General features: G+C 49.7%; 1 protein-coding gene across 33 annotated transcripts in view; it reads left to right on the top strand.

The window, feature by feature from the left end:
- Positions 1–18,997, top strand: part of PRRC2B (proline rich coiled-coil 2B) — a 129,777-nt gene that overhangs the window by 20,605 nt on the left and 90,175 nt on the right. For 28 of the 33 annotated variants that reach the window (XR_012424229.1, XR_012424228.1, XR_012424227.1 and 25 more), the window contains exon 1: positions 1,729–1,931. The exons of the other annotated variants lie outside the window; for them this stretch is intronic. The gene's annotated coding sequence lies outside the window, so the exon portion shown is untranslated. Of the gene's footprint in view, positions 1–1,728; positions 1,932–18,997 lie in introns of those variants that run through there. 33 annotated transcript variants of the gene reach the window in all.

The following is an 18,997-nucleotide window of genomic DNA, read 5'->3' as shown; positions in this document are numbered from 1 at the left end:
TCGGCCTCCCAAAGTGCTGGGATTACAGGCTTGAGCCACCGCGCCCGGCCAACCCGGCTAATTTTTGTATTTTTAGTAGAGAGAGGGTTTCACCATGTTGGTCAGGCTGGTCTCTAACTCCTGACCTCGTGATCTGCCCACCTCGACCTACCAAAGTGGTGGGATTAAAGGTGTGAACCACTGTGTCAGCCTTACAGATGAAGAACCTGAGGCTCAATTTATTTATTTAATTTATTTTTTATTTGTTTATTTGCCTTCTATCATTTTTGTTAGTTGCTGGGTTTTGAGCACTGGGCCGATTCTATGGCCATCCTGAAGATGGTCAAGGTACAAAATGGAAAATAAAAATTAGGACTACATCCTCCCTGTTTTGTAGAGATAGAAAAATATTGAAGACTTTGGCAGGGGAATAACGCAAATTTGATGATTTAAAAGAGAGTGGCCTGCACTATAATCCCAACACTTTGGGAGGCCAAGGTAGGCGGATCACTTTAGCCCAGGAGTTCCAGACCAACTTGACCAACATGGTGAAACCCCAGCTCTACTAAAAATACAAAAATTAGTCAGGTGTGGTGGCAGGTGTTTGTAATCCCAGCTACTCGGGAGGCTGAGGCAGGAGAATCGCTTGAATCTAGGAGTTGGAGGTTGCACTGAGCAGAGATTGCACCACTGCACTGCAGCCTGGGGGACAGAGAGAGACTCTGTATCAAAAAAAAAAAAAAAAAAAAAAAAAGTTCTGGAGTTACGCTGAAGTGGGTTAATTTTCCTTCCGGGTCCAGCTGTGTGGCTTTGGGCACATTGTCTCAGAGCCTCCTTTGTCTCACCTGTGAATTAGAACAATATCTGCCCCTGGGTTAGGATTAAGTGATACAAACCACGTGCTTTAGCATAGGGCATGGCCCGCAGCTGGTGCTTAGTGTGTTAGCAACTGTGCCTGGAAGCGGGTGGGATGATTGGGGTGCCAGACCCCAGCATTTTTTTTTTTAATTTGCTTTTTGCAATTGCTTTTATAATTGGTTAGGTGTCTAAAAAAGTAAGAACCCTCCTCCGCTCTCCCAACCTCAAACCACGGAGATAACCAACATGGGAGTGCAGGCTCCCGGACCTTTTGCAATCACACAAACACACAACACTCGAGGGGCTTATTAGTTTTCATTTTGTAAAAATGGGACAAAGTACCCATATTGTGCAACAACCTTGCTTTTGAAATGAAAAAAGTATTATTTCTGCTTCCTTTCCGTGCATATACCGTATACATATTTTAACAAAATCCGGGCTCAGTTTGTTCTGAGGCTCTGCAGTTTTGATGGGGGAGGGGGCGGAGATCCGGACTCGCTCCCCGGTCACTGCCCCCTCCATCCCTTTCCCCTCTTTCCGGGCGCTCTTCCCCCGGGCCCATGCCGGGCCCAGGCCCGGCCCAGGCCATCCCCAGGCCCCTTCTCTCGGCTCCTGGCCCCTCCTCCAGGTCTCCTCCCGGAGCTCCGCTCTGCCTGGGTCAGCCTCGCTCTCTCCCGCCCCTCCCGCCGTCCCCGAGTCTCCCCCCTTCCCAGCCCCCTCCCGCCGCTCCCCGCCCCTCCCCCCGGGCCCCCGCCCCCGCTCCGCCCCCGGGCCGATCCCAAGGCCGCCGCTCCCGGGAGGCGCGACAGGGGGCGCTGCGCGGGCCCAGGCTGCGGGCGGCGGCGGGAGGAGGAGGCCGAGGAGGCGGGGGCGGCGGCAGGCGGGGGGCGGGGAGCCGAGCGCGAGAGGGAGCGAGCGGCGAGACAGGCGCCGAGGCTCCAGCGCGCAGCGACGAGCGAGCCCGGGAGGAGGGAGGGAGCGAGCGAGCAGCCCGCGCCGCCGCCTCGCAATCCGCCGCCATCCCGCCGCCCCCGCGCCCGACCGCCGCCCGACCGCCATCGCCCGGCCCGGCCGCGCCCGCGGAACCAGACCAGGTGGGCCGGGGCCGGGGCCGGGGCCGGGGCGCGGGGGCGGCGGCGCTAAGATGGAGGCGGCGCGGCCCGGCCGGGCTTTGTCTCCCGCGGCGGCCGCCGGGGGCCTTGAGGCCCTGCGCGACCTTTGTCCGCGAGCGCGGCAGGGCTCAGCCCCCGCCGCCGCCGCTTCCTTCCCGCCGGGCGCGGGGCTGCGGGGCTGGGAGGCCGCAGGGCCTGGGGGCGGCGGGCCCGGGCGCGCTCGCCATTGTTGTGGCGGCGCCGCGCGGCCTCAGTCTCGGGCGGGGTCCGGGGGCCGCACGCCTCCCTCAGGGCTCGCCCGCCAGCCCCGTGCCCCCGAGGCCGGGTCGGGCTGCAGAGGCCGGAGGGTCCCCGGGCCCGCAGCCGGGTCTCGGGGTTCCGGGGCCGGCGTCCCTGCTCCCCGCCCCGCCCAGTTGACGGAGCAACGCGCCCGAGGCGGGATCCTGCGGGGTCGGGCCTTGGGCCCGGGGCTGTCGGCGGTGTTCGCGGGGCCGTTCCTGGCGCGGGGTGGGCCGGGCCCCGGCGGCGCTAAAGTTGGCGGCCGGGGGAGGGAGGCGAGCGACCGCCCAGTCTTGGTGTGAGTGCGGGAACCAGAGGGTTATTTTCGAAATGCTGAATGCTCTATGCTAAAAATGTTTAATAATAAACAGGATGTCGCCACTCGGGGCCTGCCAGATGGGTTTTTTTTTTCTCTTCTCTTTTGCCTCCCCCCAACCCCCAAGAGAGAAATTCAGCCCTGTTGAAACTGTGGGTCTCTTAAGAGTGGATTTGCCTACTTAAAACTAAGAGGTGGATTTTTTGCCTCTTTTTCCCTTTTCTTTTCTCCTCCTCCTAAATATCGTGGGAGGTCGGAGCCCACCTTTAGGCAAGAATAGGAGGTGTTTTCAGTGGTGAGCTTGAAGGAAGTGGGAGAAGGGGGGCTGGGCAGTGTGTCATTTGCTAAATGGCTTCCTGGGAGAAATCTTGAAATTAAATGCCTTTGGTTTACAGGACTGTTAAACTTTCCCTAAGATTTTTTTGTTTTCTTTAAGGTTTAGTGTGCATTTGATGTGGCTTTGTACAGTATCATCCAATTTGGCTTTTGTAACCATTCGTATGCGGTCTTAGCATGGTTTCTCCGAATCTCGCTGCGGCCATTTAGTCATGTCTATGCACAGCGCCGTCGTGTAAGGTGGGACTGGGGAGGCCCAGGCATTGGGGTACAGATCCTGCTGCTTTCTTCCCTAAACCTATCACTCTGGGGCTGTCTGAGGCTTTATCTGCATAAATCGGGGCGTGCACTTCCACTTGCCAGGTTTGGGCTACGGTGAAGGGCCTAGCAGAGGGCCTGACACAGTTAGTGGTTCCTCCTACCGTTGTTGGTGTAACTGCTGTCAAGTCCTAGGCAGACATGGGCCCCTTGTGGTGCCACCCATAGAGAGAAACTGTGCCAATGGATGCCACAGGTGCTGGCGTAAGGCATGGACAATACAGAAGGAATTCGAGGCCCAAACATTAGTGGGCGCTTGCTTATACAGTGCTGAGCCTCTAGAGTAGCATTTGGAGCTCTCTAAAGGTTAATAGACACGGAGTGTGTGGTAGTTGGTCAGTTTAAGGCAGGGTTAGAACAGTACGAGATGCTCAGGAAAAACAGACGCCCAAGGAATCCTGCCTTCTGAGGATAACTGCTTTCCTTGGGGATTGGCAAATAATCCTTGGAGAGTGAGTTTCTACTTGTTTGGGCAAGTGTGTCTCTTGGAGCCTGAGCAGCTGGATTCTGGTCCTCATCGGTTACCTTTACAAAGCAAGTCTCTGAGCCTCAGATCTTGCATCTGTAAAATGGGAATAATTATGCCTGCCTTGGGTATCTATTAGGGTTCTTGGGAGCGTCACATAAGATTCACAGTGAATTGTTTCTCTCCATAGGAAGGTGATGAAATGTATGTTTTTGTTGGTTATCTGTTTTTCTGGTTCCTTTCTCCTTCCTTCCTTCCTTCCTCTCTTCCTCTCTCCCTCCCTCCCTTTCCCTTCCTTTCCCTTCCTTCCCTGCCTTCCTTCTTTTTTCTTTTCTTTCTTTTTTTTGGAGACAGTCTCACTCTGTCGCCCAGGCTGGAGTGCAGGGGTGTGATGGGGTGTGATCTCAGCTCGCTTCAACCTCCGTCTCCTGGGTTCAAGTGATTCTCATGCCTCAGCCTCTGGAGTAGCTGGGATTACAGGCATGCGCCACCACACCCGGCCAATCTTTGTGTTTTTAATAGAGGTGAGGTTTCATCATGTTGGCCAGGCTAGTCTCAGACATCTGACCTCAGGTGATCTGCCTGCCTTGGCCTCCCAAAGTGCTGGGATTACAGGCCTGAGCTACAGCCCCCGGCCTCCTTTCTCTTAATGCTTATTTTTTCCTCTTCTCTTGGTTGGTGGAACTGTGACCTCCCCACCCCAAATTCTATGGCTGGCTAGTGTTTTGCTGTGGTGACTATCACCCATCTGCCTGGAAGCACCAGAATGGCTTAGTACAGCTAGGGAACTCAGCCAGATCTTGGTGTCTGCTGTTTGTTAGAGACTATGGAAGGACTAATGCAAAGAAGCAGGAGACAGACTGAACCCAGTGTTGGCCACAAGTGAGGACTGAGACCCAGGTTACCTCTCGGCTAAGCATGTTAACTGTTGGCTCTGCAGTGGTTCTGTATTTTAGTGGGGAATTTGTTTTGGTTCATTTTGGCATTCCTGCAACCATCTTGTTGGTTTTTTGGTAAAATGTGGCACCCCCTCCAGACCTCCTAGCTGTGGGACTGAGATGTTTTAGCAGGATCCTGTCATCCTTTGATTTTTCCTTGCTTCCTGCCTCTTGGCCCTTCCTTTTTGTCTGACTTCACTCAGGCCCAGTCTGGCTCTAGACTGTTAGCTGGTTAGTTAGGCCAGGAGACTTCTCCCACGAGCTTCTGCATATCTGTGAATTTTGGTTTTCGGTGGCCCCCTAATGCTGACTGCATGCCCTTACCTTAGCCCCTAAGCCCACTGTGTGGGCGTCCCATCTCGTACAGTGCCCTTGGCCCTCTCCGGCCTCCACTGGGCCCAAATAGGTAAAAAGAAAGCCTAAGGAAGGAAGAGCCAGGAAACCTCGGGAGAGTGGAATTTCAGGAATGGCAAGTCAGAACTGGTTCCAGCATGGGTCCGGTTGCCTTGTGCTTGGCTGAGGGATTTTTGTTGTGCTTTTTTTTTTTTTTTTTTTTTTTTTTTTTGCCTGTTCACCACTCCTAACCTCTTTTGAATTTCAGTTCTCTTTTTTATCCTGAAGGATTATTTTATTGTACTTTTAAGGGTTTTTTTTTTTTTTTTTTTTTTTTTTTTTTTGCCTTGCACAAAGTACTGACTCATGTTGCTAATGGCTGTGGCTGTATGCTGGTTATATGTCTCATTATCCTACCGCTTAAGATCATTTCTGTGTTGGTTTCTATTTCAAACCGGAATAGGCCAGGTGGGTCAATTCATGTATTTCTGAATTCAATAATGAGGTTTCCCTACTGTGAAATCTTGTCATGGGTAGACAGGTACTAAATAGGGCCTATCTATACTAGATTTTAAAACAATGCGTTTCTCCCCAAAACCCAAAATTTCCAGCAGACCTTGGGCTTCGTGCTCCAAATGTTGTAATTTTGGTTTTAAATAAATTTCATGTAAGGAGGCAGGGCTAACTAGACTGTCTTCTTTTCAGATCATAACTCGATCTCTTTTTAAGATTATTTCTGGGACTTGTACAGCCTCAGGAAACTTGAGTCTGTCATGGGGACAAAGAAATACAGGCACTGGCTGTGGTGTTGGAGATGGGAGCGACATGGGATATCGTGAGCTTTGTTTCTGGTGAAATATGATTGTTTATCATTAGCTTTTAGGTTTAAAAGGTGCCATTCAGACTGGACCTCCTCACCTGGGAGCTGGCAGACCTGGGCCTTGCCACTGGCGATATCACTGTTTATACCTATGGGTGGCACGTGGGAAATCTCTTTTGTGCTGGGAGGGAGGTTTGCCTTAGTGACTTGAGCCAGAAGTTGTGGTTGAGCTTTGTTCTCCGCTGTACGTATTGGTTTCCCGTGTGACCTGGGAAACATCCTTCGTCCGAGCTGAAGTGCATCTCTGAGGTGCTGGCAGCAGCGCTGGTTTGTGGAGCATTGCATGCAGCAGGAGTAGCTGGCGGAACAAAGCCTGTCTCAAGTTGCTGGCGGTCTTTCACATCTTGTACAGGACTTCCTTCCGTTCTTACCTCTGCAGCCAGTTGTGTGGCTTCCATCTGGACCCTCTTCCTCCTTGCCAAGATAACCATCAACCTTTTTCTCTGTGGGGCTGCAGAAGCAGTATTTATTGCATTTTTAATTCACTTGTAAGGCAGTAGATACTCCTTGAGCACCAATAATTTGCCAGGCATTGTACAAGGCCCTTTAAATACATTTTTCTTGTGGTGGGGTGAGGTGCTCATGCGTGTAATCCCAGTACTTGGGGAGGCCAAAGCGGGTGGATTGCTTGAGGCCAGGTTAAGACCAGCCTGGGCAATGTGATGGAAAAAAAAAAAACAAAATGTCTCCTAAAAGAAAAAATTAGTAGGGTATAGTGGCACATGTGTGTAGTTCTAACTACTTGGGAGGCTGAAGCAGGAGGATCACCTGAGCTTGGGAGGTTGCGGTTGCAGTGAGTTGTGATCATGCCACTACACTCTAACCTGGGTGACAGACTAAGACCCTGTTTCAAAAGAATAAAAGGTAGGCCAGGCACGGTGGGTCATGTCTGTAATCCAAGCACTTTGGGAGGCCAAGGTGGGCGGATCACCTGAGGGTAGGAGTTCCAGACAAGCCTGGCCAATGTGGTGAAACCCCATCTCTGCTAAAAATACAAAAATTAGCTGGACGCCATGGCAAGTACCTGTGGTCCCAGCTACTCAGGAGGGCGAGGCTGGAGAATCACTTAAACCTGGGAGGTGGAGGTTGCAGTGAGCCGAGATTGTGCCACTGCATTCCAGCCTGGGAGACAGAGTGAGATTCTGTCTCAAAAAAAAGAAACTGAAAAGAATAAATACCAAAATATATAAATCACTTGTGATCTCACCATCCAGAGCTAACTACAGTAAAGATGCCGGTGTGTTTCTTCTGATAATGTCTGTTTTCAGAATTAGAGCAATAGTATATATACGTTGAATACACAGTTGATAGCTTACTTTTTTCCTTTTAATGTTATAGTGTATTCTTCTGAGTTATTTTTACAATTATACATCTGTTTTTTTTTTTTTTTTTGAGACGGAGTCTCGCTCTGTCGCCCAGGCTGGAGTGCAGTGGCCGGATCTCAGCTCACTGCAAGCTCCGCCTCCTGGGTTCCCGCCATTCTCCTGCCTCAGCCTCCCGAGTAGCTGGGACTACAGGCGCCCGCCACCTCGCCCGGCTAGTTTTTTGTATTTTTTAGTAGAGACGGGGTTTCACCGTGTTAGCCAGGATGGTCTCGATCTCCTGACCTCGTGATCCGCCCGTCTCGGCCTCCCAAAGTGCTGGGATCACAGGCTTGAGCCACCGCGCCCGGCCTACAATTATACAATTGCTATTGTACAGATATGCCATAATGTATTGAATCCTGTATTACTAGACATTTAGATTATTGTTGCCCTGTTTTCCCTTTTATGAGAAGAGCTGTAGGGAGCATCTTGGCATGTAAGTCTTGGTCCACGTGGCTGATTATCTCCCGTAAGTGGAATTTCTGGGGTCAGAGGGTTGTAGGCTGTTCCTCTCTTCTGGACAGGATCGATTTTCTCCTTCAGTCTTTGTCATCTCCCTCTCCAGCCTTGAGCGCAAGGCAGCCACTTTCTTAGTTTTTTCTGTTTTGAGGCAGGGTCTCACTTTGTCACCCAGGCTGGAGTGCAGTGGTGTGATCTCAGCTCACCGTAACCTCTGCATCCTGGGCTCAAATGATCCTTCTGCCTTAGCCTCCCGAGTAGCTGGGATCCTATAGGCATGTGCCACCATGCCTAATTTTTGTATTTTTTTGTGGAGACCGGGGGTTTCGCCATTTTGCCCAGGCTGTTTGTTTTTCTTTTCTTTTTTTCTTTTTTTTTTTTTGGGATGGCGTCGTGTTCACTTGCGCAGGCTGGAGTGCAGCTGTGCGAACTTGGCTCACTGCAACCTCCACTTCCTGGGTTCAAGTCATTCTCCTGCCTCAGCCTCCTGAGTAGCTGGGATTACAGGCGTACACTACCACGCCTGGCTACTTTTTGTATTTTCAGTAAAGATGGGGTTTTGCCATGTTGGCCAGGCTGGTCTCGAAATCCTGACGTCAGGTGATCCTCCGCGCCTGGCCACCCAGGCTGTTTCAGACTCCTGAACTCAAGCAATCCCTCCGCCTCAGCCAATCAAAGTGCTGAGATTACAGGCATGAGCCACAGCACCCAGCAAGGCAGCCTCTTTCATGAACCACTAGGTTCTGGGGGTCTCAGTCCTGGTTAAGCCGTTTGATGAGTGGGCTTCAGGTCTTACTCCATTTACTGGTTTGAGCCTGGACAAGCCTTTTGTCTTAAACAGTTTTTGTTTCTAGGACATGGAGACGTGGATGCCGCATTGACTCCTTGGGGAGATCCTGGTCCAGTGGGGAGGAGGCGGATGCCTCCTTAGGGAGGCCCTGGAGAGCCCCCCACCTAACTTTGATCTCATCCTCCTGTGATTTCTTTTTTCTTTCTTCTTTTTTTTAGACGGAGTTTTGCTCTTGTTACCCAGGCTGGAGTGCAGTGGCGCGATCTCGGCTCACCGCAACCTCCACCTCCCAGGTTCAAGTGATTCTCCTGCCTCAGCCTTCCCAAGTAGCTGGGATTATAGGCATGCGCCACCAAGCCCGGCTAATTTTGTATGTTTAGTAGAGATGGGGTTTCTCTGTGTGGGTCAGGCTGATCTTGAACTCCCAGCCTCAGGTGATCTGCCCACCTTGGCCTCCCAAAGTGCTGAGATTATAGGAGTGAGCCACTGCGTCTGGCCTCCTCCTGTGATTTCTTCGGCGCCCACTATAGTTTCTCTTTATAGCACTTTTCACAACTTGTAAATAGGTGGTTTTTTTTTTTTTGAATTTTAAAAACTGTGGTGAAGTATATATAACATAAAATTTACCATTTTTAAGTGTACAGTTGAGTGGTATGAAGCACTTACACAATGTTGTGCAATCATCAACACTGTCCATCTCCAGAACGTTCTCATTTTCTCAAACTGAAACTCTGTTCCCATTAGATGCCATTTCCCCTCCCCCATCCACTGGTGGTGGTCACCATTCTCACCATTCTTTCTCTTTTTTTTTTTTTGAGATAGGGTCTCCCTCTGTCACCCAGGCTGGAGTGCAGTGGCACAATCTTGGCTCACTACAGCCTCAGCCTCTTGAGTAGCTGGGATTACAGACACACACCACCACACCCATCTAATTTTTGTATTTTTTGTAGAGACGGAGTTTCACCTTGTTCACTAGGCTGGTCTAGAACTCTTGGCCTTAAGTGGTTCGCTTCCCTCAGCCTCCCAAAGTGCTGGGATTACAGGCGTGAGCCACCGTGCCTGGCCTAGTTTTTGTATATTTCATTGAGATGGAGTTTTGATGTTGCCCAGGCTGGAGTGCAATGGCGCGATCTTGGCTCAATGCAGCCTCTGATTCCTGGGTTCAAGAGATTCTCCTACCTCAGCCTCCTGTGTAGCTGGGATTGCAGGCGCCTGCCGCTATGCCCAGCTAATTTTTGTATTTTTAGTAGAGACAGGGTTTCATCATGTTGGCCAGACTGGCCCCAGGTCAGTCAGCTTGTAAGTGGTAGAACGTGGGCTTGAAGGCAGCTGACCCCAAAGCAAGGCTTCCAATGTGGGGTGCTGCACTGTGCCTGCAAGGGAGAGCCACTCTCCACCAGGAAGAGGGGGAATGGCATTCCCAACTCTCCCAGCCAGCTCTCTCTGAATTCCAGCTAACAATATCCCCCACCAAGAGCCAGAGCAGTGTAATTCCAAACTGCATCTCCTCTTGCCAGAGCACAAATCCCCGCACTGGGGTGTGCCAGAGCACACCCCTGGAACCCCTGAACCCCTGGAACCCCTGACCTCAGGTGATCCACCCACCTTGACCTCCCGAAGTGCTGGGATTACAGGCGTGAGCCACTGTGCTTGGTCTAATTTTTGTATTATTATTGTTATTATTTTTGAGATAGAGTCTCGTTCTGTCTCCCAGGCTGGAGTGCAATGGCGTGATCTCGGCTCACTGTACCTCTGCCTCCCAGGTTCAAGCGATTCTCCCGCTTCAGCCTCCTGAATAGCTGGGATTACAGGTCCAGCTAATTTTTTGTACTTTTAGTAGAAACGGAGTTTCGCCATGTTGGCCAGGCTGGTCTCGAACGCCGAGCTCATGTGATTTGCCTGCCTCAGCTTCCCAGAGTGCTGGAATTACAGGCATGTATAATCCCACGGTGGCAATGGTGAGCCACCTTGCCCTGCCCACCGTTTTACTTTCCTTCTGTGAAACTGAATGTTCAAGTACCTCATGTAAATGAGATCATCCAATATTTGTCATTTTGCGTCTGGCTTATTTTTAGCGTAGTATTTCCAAGGTTCATCCATGTTGTAGCATGTGTCAGAACTAACTTCCTTCTTAAGGCAGAATAATATTCTCATATTTGCATGTATTTACCAGATTTTATGTGTTCATCCAGCGATGGGCAGCCGCCTGTAGATAGTTTTGTTTTCATGTATTGAATGGTCCTTTCCCCCGGTGGAGGGAGTGAGTGCATCCGGAAGCAGAATTCTGTTGTTTCCCATTCATCACTGTGTGCTAGGTGTCTGAGAAGGGGGTCTCATAGGAGCCCACCCAGAAACCAAGCTCACCTCAGTCTGGGTGTGGGGCAGTCAGGGGAAGGCGTTCTGGAGAATGTAGCTGACTTGAAATAAGCACCTATTGAAAATAGTGTGCTGAGCCCTGGAACATTAAAAATGTGTTCCTATGTGGAAATCAGAAATGTATGGGTCGCAGAAGAGAGTTTGTGGGTCAGCCTGCTTTCCAGAGTGCCGAAGCCCTTTCAATGGTGGACATTATGCAAGCGTTCTCGTATGGCCAGTGGCCAGCAGGGAGGAGGGCAGAGAATGACTGTGGCTCCGGGAAGCGCGCGTCAACTTCCCAACACACTTCAGGACCATCTCTTTGTATAGAACCATGCGGTGGACTGCTGCAGGACCTACTGGAAAAAGGAGGCCATCCCCAGCGCTCTTTCCATGGGTCCTTTGTGTCTGGCAGAACTTTTTTCAGCAGGTGTTGTTTACATATGGTTCAGAGCTTAAAGAGCAGCTCTGTTCCAGGCCAGGGCAGAAAGCACAGGCTTGTCTGGGAGGGGCATCATCACTCCTGCCTGCCTGCCCAACCGACCTGTCAGTGGACTGAACGGGCCAAGTGTTCAGAAATCCTTGGGGAGAGGATAGTGTCCTGAATCATAATGTGGAATTTTCTGGGTTTTTTTATTTGATAAAACATTAATTACGAAAGTATAGAGGTTTTTTTTTTTTTTTTTTTTTTTTTTTTTTTTTTTTTTTTGAGATGGAGTCTTGCTCTGTTGCCCAGGCTGGAGTGCAGTGGCACGATCTCAGCTCACTGCAACCTCCACCTCCTGGGTTCAAGCAATTCCCTGGCCTCAGCCTCCTGAGTAGCTGGGACTACAGGTGCATCTCGCCATGCTTGGCTAATTTTTTTTTTTTTTTGTATTTTAGTAGAGATGGGGTTTCACCATGTTGCCCAGGCTGGTCACGAGCTCCTGAGCCCAGGCAGTCCATCCACCTTGGCCTCCAAAAATGCTGGGATTACAGGCGTGAGCCACTGCACCTGGCCCATACTTTTTTTTAAAAAAAGAATTTTTTTTTTTTTTTTTTTTTTTGAGACGGAGTCTCACTCTGTCACCCAGGCTGGAGTGCAGTGGCGCGATCTCGGCTCACTGCAAGCTCCGCCTCCCGGGTTCACGCCATTCTCCCGCCTCAGCCTCCGAGTAGCTGGGACTACAGGCGCCCGCCACCTCGCCCGGCTAGTTTTTTGTATTTTTAGTAGAGACAGGGTTTCACCATGTTAGCCAGGATGGTCTCGATCTCCTGACCTCGTGATCCACCCGCCTCGGCCTCCCAAAGTGCTGGGATTACAGGCTTGAGCCACCGCGCCCGGCCTTGTTTTGTTTTTTTTTAAGTCGGAGTCTCGCTCTGTCGCCCAGGCAGGAGTGCAGTGCCATGGTCTCGGCTCACTGCAAGCTCAGCCTCCCGGGTTCATGCCATTCTCCTGCCTCAGCCTCCCGAGTAGCTGGGACCACTGGGATCGCCACCACGTCTGGCTAATTTTTTGTATTTTTAGTAGAGACGAGGTTTCACCATGTTAGCCAGGATGGTCTTGATCTCCAGACCTGGTGATTCGCCCGCCTCGGCCTCCCAAAGTGCTGGGATTACAGGCGTGAGCCACGGCGCCCTGCCTAAGAAAAGAAATTAAAAGCCAAGTGCTTGAAGAGAAATGAAAGCTTCTCCTCAACGTCCCAGGCAGTAACCGTTATTGATAAATTTGCTTTGTTTATCCTTCTAGGTTCAATGCGCATATAAATAATGGCCTCATGTAGGGAGGTTTTTTAAAAAACAAAAATGGGATATACTATATCGTATTGCAATTTGGCATTGTCAAAATATCACAGTCATTTTTCCATGTATATTTTTAAGCATAACTTATTTTCTCTTATTTTTATTTTCAGTAATACTTTTTTTTTTTTCCTTCCTTAGGGATGTGGGGGTGGGTCTCGCTATATTGATCAGGCCTGTCTTGAACTCCTGGCCTCCAGTTGTCTTCCCATCTTGGCCTCCAAAATTGCTAGGATTACAGGTGTAAGCCTCCACACCCAGCCATTTTTCCATATTAATGTGAACAGACCTGCCACACTAAATGTTTTAAAATGTTAGATTTTTAAAAAATATACAAGTGTGTAAAGAAGAAAAAATCATTTGTAATCTGATGGTTTAGATATTCCCAATTGACTTTTTTTTTCGGGGGGGAGGGGGTTATGAAGTTTTGCTCGTCGCCCAGGCTGGAGGGCAATGGCGTGATCTCGGCTCATTGTAGCCTCCGCCTCCTGGGTTCAGGCAATTCTCCTGCCTCAGCCTCCCTAGTAGCTGGGATTACAGGCATCTGCCACCATGCCTAGTTGATTTTTTTGTATTTTTAATAGAGACGAGGTTTCACTATGTTGGCCAGGGTGATCTCAAACTCAACCTCAGGTGAGCCACCTGCCTCAGCCTCCCAAAGTGCTGGGATTACAGGCATGAGCCACTGCACCCGGCCCCCAGTTGACTTTTTAAAAAGAAAATTCAAGTTGCTCAGGGAGGTATAAAAGCTTTTCCCCACTCTCTCTGAAAAGAAACCACTGTGAGAAAGTTCTTGGGATTCCTCCCAGAAAAAAACCCACATTATCTGCATGCACGTTTGTATTCTTCAAGCATGCTGCTGCCCTTTCACGTGATAAAATGTCTCATCGTGCTCCCTGACAGCCACGCAGACGGATTATGTCGTCTGTTTCAGCAATTGCAGAGAGTATTTTGTGGGTGTACTTGATTTAACCTGTCTCCTACTGGTGGACATTTGGGCTATTTGTAGTTTTGGAATATTATACAATTTTGGTAAAACTGTACCAGATTTGTTTTCAAAAACATACAATTTGTCTATAAGCATATAAGTGTGAGTGTGTGGTTCGCAGGGTGGACTCTTCAACTCAATCGCTTTTTGGTAAGAATTCTGTCAAATTTCTCTTCAGAAAACATTGTATCAGTTTATATGTGTGAGCCTATGTTTCTGGACTATGGGCTTTTCTAAATGAAGAGGCTATTTGGATTGTTTTGGGTGTGCACATTTTCCAATCAAAAGCCACTCTTTGCGGCTTTGTGGTCAGCACAGGGTCTGATGTTTGGGTGAGCTTGGGCAGGCAGTGATCAGACACAGCAGCTCCGTTCACAGCGCAGAAGCGGCCACTGGAGGAGGTACTCTGGGTGTCGTTAGGTGAAGGCCACTGTGGGAACTAGAAGGAGGCGATAGACGCAGGCAGCCAGGTCTAAGGTTGATGTTCTGTATCAACTAAAATGATGGTCCTTGCTGCCTGTTTTCTTCCAACTGTTATACACTGGAGCCTGGTGCATAAAATTCAGAGACGGCGTCCATTTTAAGTTTTCTCATAGCCCCGTGTTTCACAGCCCTTGGTGGTTTTGTCGCTGTTAATATTCATCGCTGTTGGCGCTTTTGCAGCTTGTGATAGTGGCTGTTGTGCACATCTCACTTCTTGACTCAACCTCTTGGCGCGCCACCCCTCCTGCCCCCCACTTTGGTTTAGTTCTTCCAGGAGATCACACCAGTGGTTGAAGTGACTGAGAAATGAAGTGCTGGAATGCCTGGGTGGTGGTGTTTCATCAGGCTAGGCTGGCAGGGGTTTGTGCTCTGGCAAGAGGAGGTGCAGTTTGGAATTACGCTGCTCTGGCTCTTGGCGGGGGGCGGCGGGGGGGATATTGTTAGCTGGAATTCAGAGAGAGCTGGCTGGGAGAGTTGGGAATGCCATTCCCCCTCTTCCTGGTGGAGAGTGGCTCTCCCTTGCAGGCACAGTGCAGCACCCCACACTGGAAGCCTTGCTTTGGGGTCAGCTGCCTTCAAGTCTAGGTTCTACCACTTACAAGCTGGCTGACCTGGGGCCAGCTTTTAAATCTTTTTGAATCTCCGTTCTCTTCCTCTGCAAAATGTGATAGTAACACCTTCATAGGACCTGGGAAGGGATTCAGAGGGTCGTGTGCTACAGAGTTGATAGGGTACCTGGCACAAGGCAGTAGTCTCTCCATAGACCGCAGCTATTAATGGTTCCTGGATTCAGCCCTCCCCGGGGGCGTTGGGGTTTGGAGCAGGCAGGCTTTTGTACACTTGGGGCTTGTTTGTTACCTAGGTGTTGGGGTTTCTAATTGTGTGCTCAGCACTGTGCTACATGCTAAATATTTGGACCCATAGCACATTGCCCTCACCTCCTGGAGCTCAGTCACCTTAACTAGCAAGGGCCTCCCATCGGCAGGTGCATCGGGGCTCTTTCTTCCGTCCATCTCTCCACATTGAACACCACTGCGGATGTCTGTTCCCACGAACAAGGGCGTTTAATAGCTGGCAGCTGCCCTGTGTCTAGTCTGTTCTATTGTGTTCTTGGAGAGTTTCAGGTAAATGTGTTGGAAGGAATGAAGGTAGGCATGTTAAGGCAATTTGTGGGTTCCAGCTGCAAGGGAGACTGCTGCTCGGCCAGCAACAGCCCTGACTTGACCTCGGGCTGACAGGAGTATTCCTTTTAGCCACTTAGACCTACCTGCTGTGAGGTAGGTCTTGAACAAATCATCTCTTTTGCTCCTTTAAGTCTCAGTTTTCTTATCTGCCAAGTGGTTATGGAACCTGTCTCATAGCATTGCTGCAAAGAGTGGCGTAATTTCTGGGATACAGTTGGTGCAGTGTAGGAAACCTAGTCAACTTGGAACAGTATATGGTGTTTATACTATGTTGCTCAGTTCACTGAGATCTTAAAAACAATGTAACAGCTATAATACAGGGGTGTAATAGTTACAATACAAGCTTGCTACAAACATCAAGCTCCAGAAGTGCACAGAGTAGAAAGTGAAAGTCATTCCTTTTTCCTTGCTGTTTCTTTTTAATATCAAGAGAGGACTGCTGTCTTAAACAATTGTTTTTAACTAAGGGAACTGTTTTAACTGTGCATATGAATTCTAAACCTGAAGTGACCACTGGAAGGTGGGACGTGTGACTGTTTATAGGTAGACCGTAATATAAGCAAAGACATCTCATATGTGTCTCCTTAGTTTGGTCACTTCAGCTTTTTTTTTTTTTTTTTTTTTTTTTTTTTTTTTTTTTTGAGACGGAGTCTTGCTCTGTCGCCCAGGCCGGAGTGCAGTGGCCGGATCTCAGCTCACTGCAAGCTCCGCCTCCCGGGTTTACGCCATTCTCCTGCCTCAGCCTCCCAAGTAGCTGGGACTACAGGCGCCCGCCACCTCGCCCGGCTAGTTTTTTGTATTTTTAGTAGAGACGGGGTTTCACCATGTTAGCCAGGATGGTCTCGATCTCCTGACCTTGTGATCCGCCCGTCTCGGCCTCCCAAAGTGCTGGGATTACAGGCTTGAGCCACCGCGCCCGGCCTCACTTCAGCTTTTTAAGGGGAGAAAAGGCCATTGTAATTCTTTGCACACCCTGGATAAATCATAGTGTTGTATTGGTAAAGTTCAGCAGCGGCATAGACTTGGTTTAATTAACAAGTGCTGCTTCCAGAGATCCCACAGCTTTACAATTTGCTGTTGACATGGTTGGAGGGTGGGGGAAGGGGAAAGGTGGGCATGCCCTTAGCGTAATGAGGCAGTGCAGTCTGATGTTTTAGGAGCTTTGGGGGAGATGGTGGGTGGGGGAGGAGAGTTGTGAGTGTAGGGTTTTGGGTGGGGTGAGGGGTCTGTGGGTAAGGTGTATATAATGTGTGTAGTTTATTTGCAGTGAGGGCTCATGCTCCACTTTCCCACCATTCCGAAGTCACAGCTTGGCATACCTGGGAATGCCCTTGGGGTAGTAATCCCTGGCCCTTATTTTGGGTCTGCCGTTTCTTCCTTTGTTACTTTAGAACTGGCTTCGTCAGCTATTGTCCTGGGTTTCCTCTAGTGTCTGAGGCTTGGAGGAGAAATCATGCACGGCTTCTGGGGTCCAGTCCTTTGGCCTTTGCTGGAGATTATTTATACCAACCCAGCCCTTTTAGCCCCCACTTCAGTATTTTTGGATTTATTTAATTTCATCAAAGAGAAAGTGCCTTTGTCGCGGCTGAGTTGATGAACCGTCTCTGTAGCAGCAAACACTCGAGGGCGTGTGGCCCAGCTCTGAGAGGCTGCGGTCGAGTGAGGAGGGCACCGTGTGACGCTGGTTCTCACTTCACCTCTGGGCCTCTGTTCCCTTATCTGCAAATAGGGGGTGATAGTAAGGACAGCCACCTCAGTGGTGGTTAGGAGGTTGCTCTCCCCAGCTGTAATGTTTATTCAGGCAGCCCGATGGAGTATTTCCTCATGGGGTGATGGGAGGCTTTGCATCCAGGTTGGAATGGTTGCTAAGGAGTCCTTCGGTGCTTCTGGTGATAGTCATTGGTGGCCCTAATCCGCGTCCTCCAGCTGAGCTGTGGGAGTGCCACAGCTGGAGGGGGTGGGAGGAAGAGGATGGGTTGTTGTGAGTAGGCTGTGTTCTCTACCTGTCTGGGCATTTGCTGCCGAAGGGTGGCTGACTCCCATGTAATTTACCTAATGAGAGGTCTCGGGCCTTGCTGGTTACTCTGCGTGGGGTTACAGCTTTCAACTCTTTCTTTTCTTTCTGTGGACACAAACGAAAAAATGTGCTTTGCAGAGATGCCAGGTTGTAAAGAAATATTGGCCCCAGCATGTAAAGATACATGTACTGGAGTGTTGGTTATGGCATTATTTGTGGTGGGACATGTCCAGTTGGACATTTCCACAGGGCAATGGGTAAATAAAATGCGATGCCACTGTGTAGTGGAATGCTGTGTAGGCATTAAAAAGAATGAGGTCGATCACTGTGTGTATTTTTATCTTTTAATTTTTAAGTCCGAACTAAACAGAACTATGTATATTTTTAGAAAGATGACCACTAGATAGAAAGAGAAGAACCCAGGTTGAATAATGTAGTAGTTTCCTGCATTTGTAGAGAAGATCATGACTGCTTGTATGAATGTGTGTAAGCCTGGAGGCTGTCCACCAGTGTGTTAACACTGTTTACCTTTTGAGTTGGATTGTTTTCTCGGACACATTAGTATCTTGTTTTTTTGAGACAGAGTTTTACTCTTGTTGCCCAGGCTGGAGTGCAGTGATATGATCCTGGGTCACTGCAACCTCCGCCTCCTGGATTCAAGCGGTTCTCCTGCCTCAGCCTCCAGAGTAGCTGGGATTACAGGCACGCGCCACCACACCTGGCTAATTTTGTGTTTTTAGTAGAGAGACAAGGTTTCTCTATGTTGGTCAGGCTGGTCTTGAATTCCCAACCTCAGGTGATCCGCACGCGGCCTCCCAAAGTGTTGGGATTACAGGCATGAGTCACTGCGCTCAGCCACCTTTTTTTTTTTTTTTTTTCTCAGATGGAGGTTTGCTCTTGTCGCCCAGGCTGGAGTGCAATGGCACGATCTTGGCTGACTGCAACCTCCACCTCCTGAGTTCAAGCGATTCTCCTGCCTCAGCCTCCCAAGTAACTGAGATTACAGGCATGTGCCACCACGCCCGGCTAATTTTGTATTTTTAGTAGAGATGGGGTTTCTTCATGTTGTTCAGGCTGGTTTCGAACTCCCGGCCTCAGGTGATCCGCCTGTCTCGGCCTCCCTAAGTGCTGGGATTACAAGCGTGAGCCACTGTGCCTTACAGGTGCCTGCCACCATGCCCGGCTAATTTTTGTATTTTTAGTAGAGATGGGAGCTCACCATGTTGGCCAGGCTGGTCTCGAACTCCTGACCTCAGGTGATCCGCCCATCTCGACCTCCCAAAGTGCTAGGATTGTAGATGTGAGCCACTGCACCCTGGCCACATTAGTATCTTTTGAATTTGTCTTACTGAATGTGTATTAGTAACATGTATTGATTACAAAGATAATAACAAAGGTAACTTGCAGGCGTTTCAGTACAGTGGAGCCTGTGGGGGCTGGGCTGGGCTGGGGCAACTGCTTTGTTGGTGGCTCTTTTCCTGGTGCCAGATCAAACCTCCTGTGAGACAAGAGCTGCTCCAGGCTTCATATTCCACGCAGACCCATCCAGTGTGCCCTGGCTCCTGGTATTGGGCCCCAGTAGTTCCTGTGAATTTAACTAGCTCAATCGTCTGTCTCTGTTGATGTGTCAGTGGCCCTCAGAAACTGCTTTGTTGATCTGGTTAGAAGGAACAATCCAATACAAATGCTGTCTCCGATTTACCTTCTTTACTAAATCAGATTGTACAGATTTTGGTTGCATTTTCAGAGTACTTCTCATTTGT

This window comes from Macaca fascicularis, chromosome 15 (assembly GCF_037993035.2).
Source record: "Macaca fascicularis isolate 582-1 chromosome 15, T2T-MFA8v1.1".
Taxonomy (NCBI): Eukaryota; Metazoa; Chordata; class Mammalia; order Primates; family Cercopithecidae; genus Macaca; species Macaca fascicularis.
The sequence above is the reverse complement of the archived record's forward strand: the minus strand, read 5'-3'. Positions and strand labels throughout refer to the sequence as shown.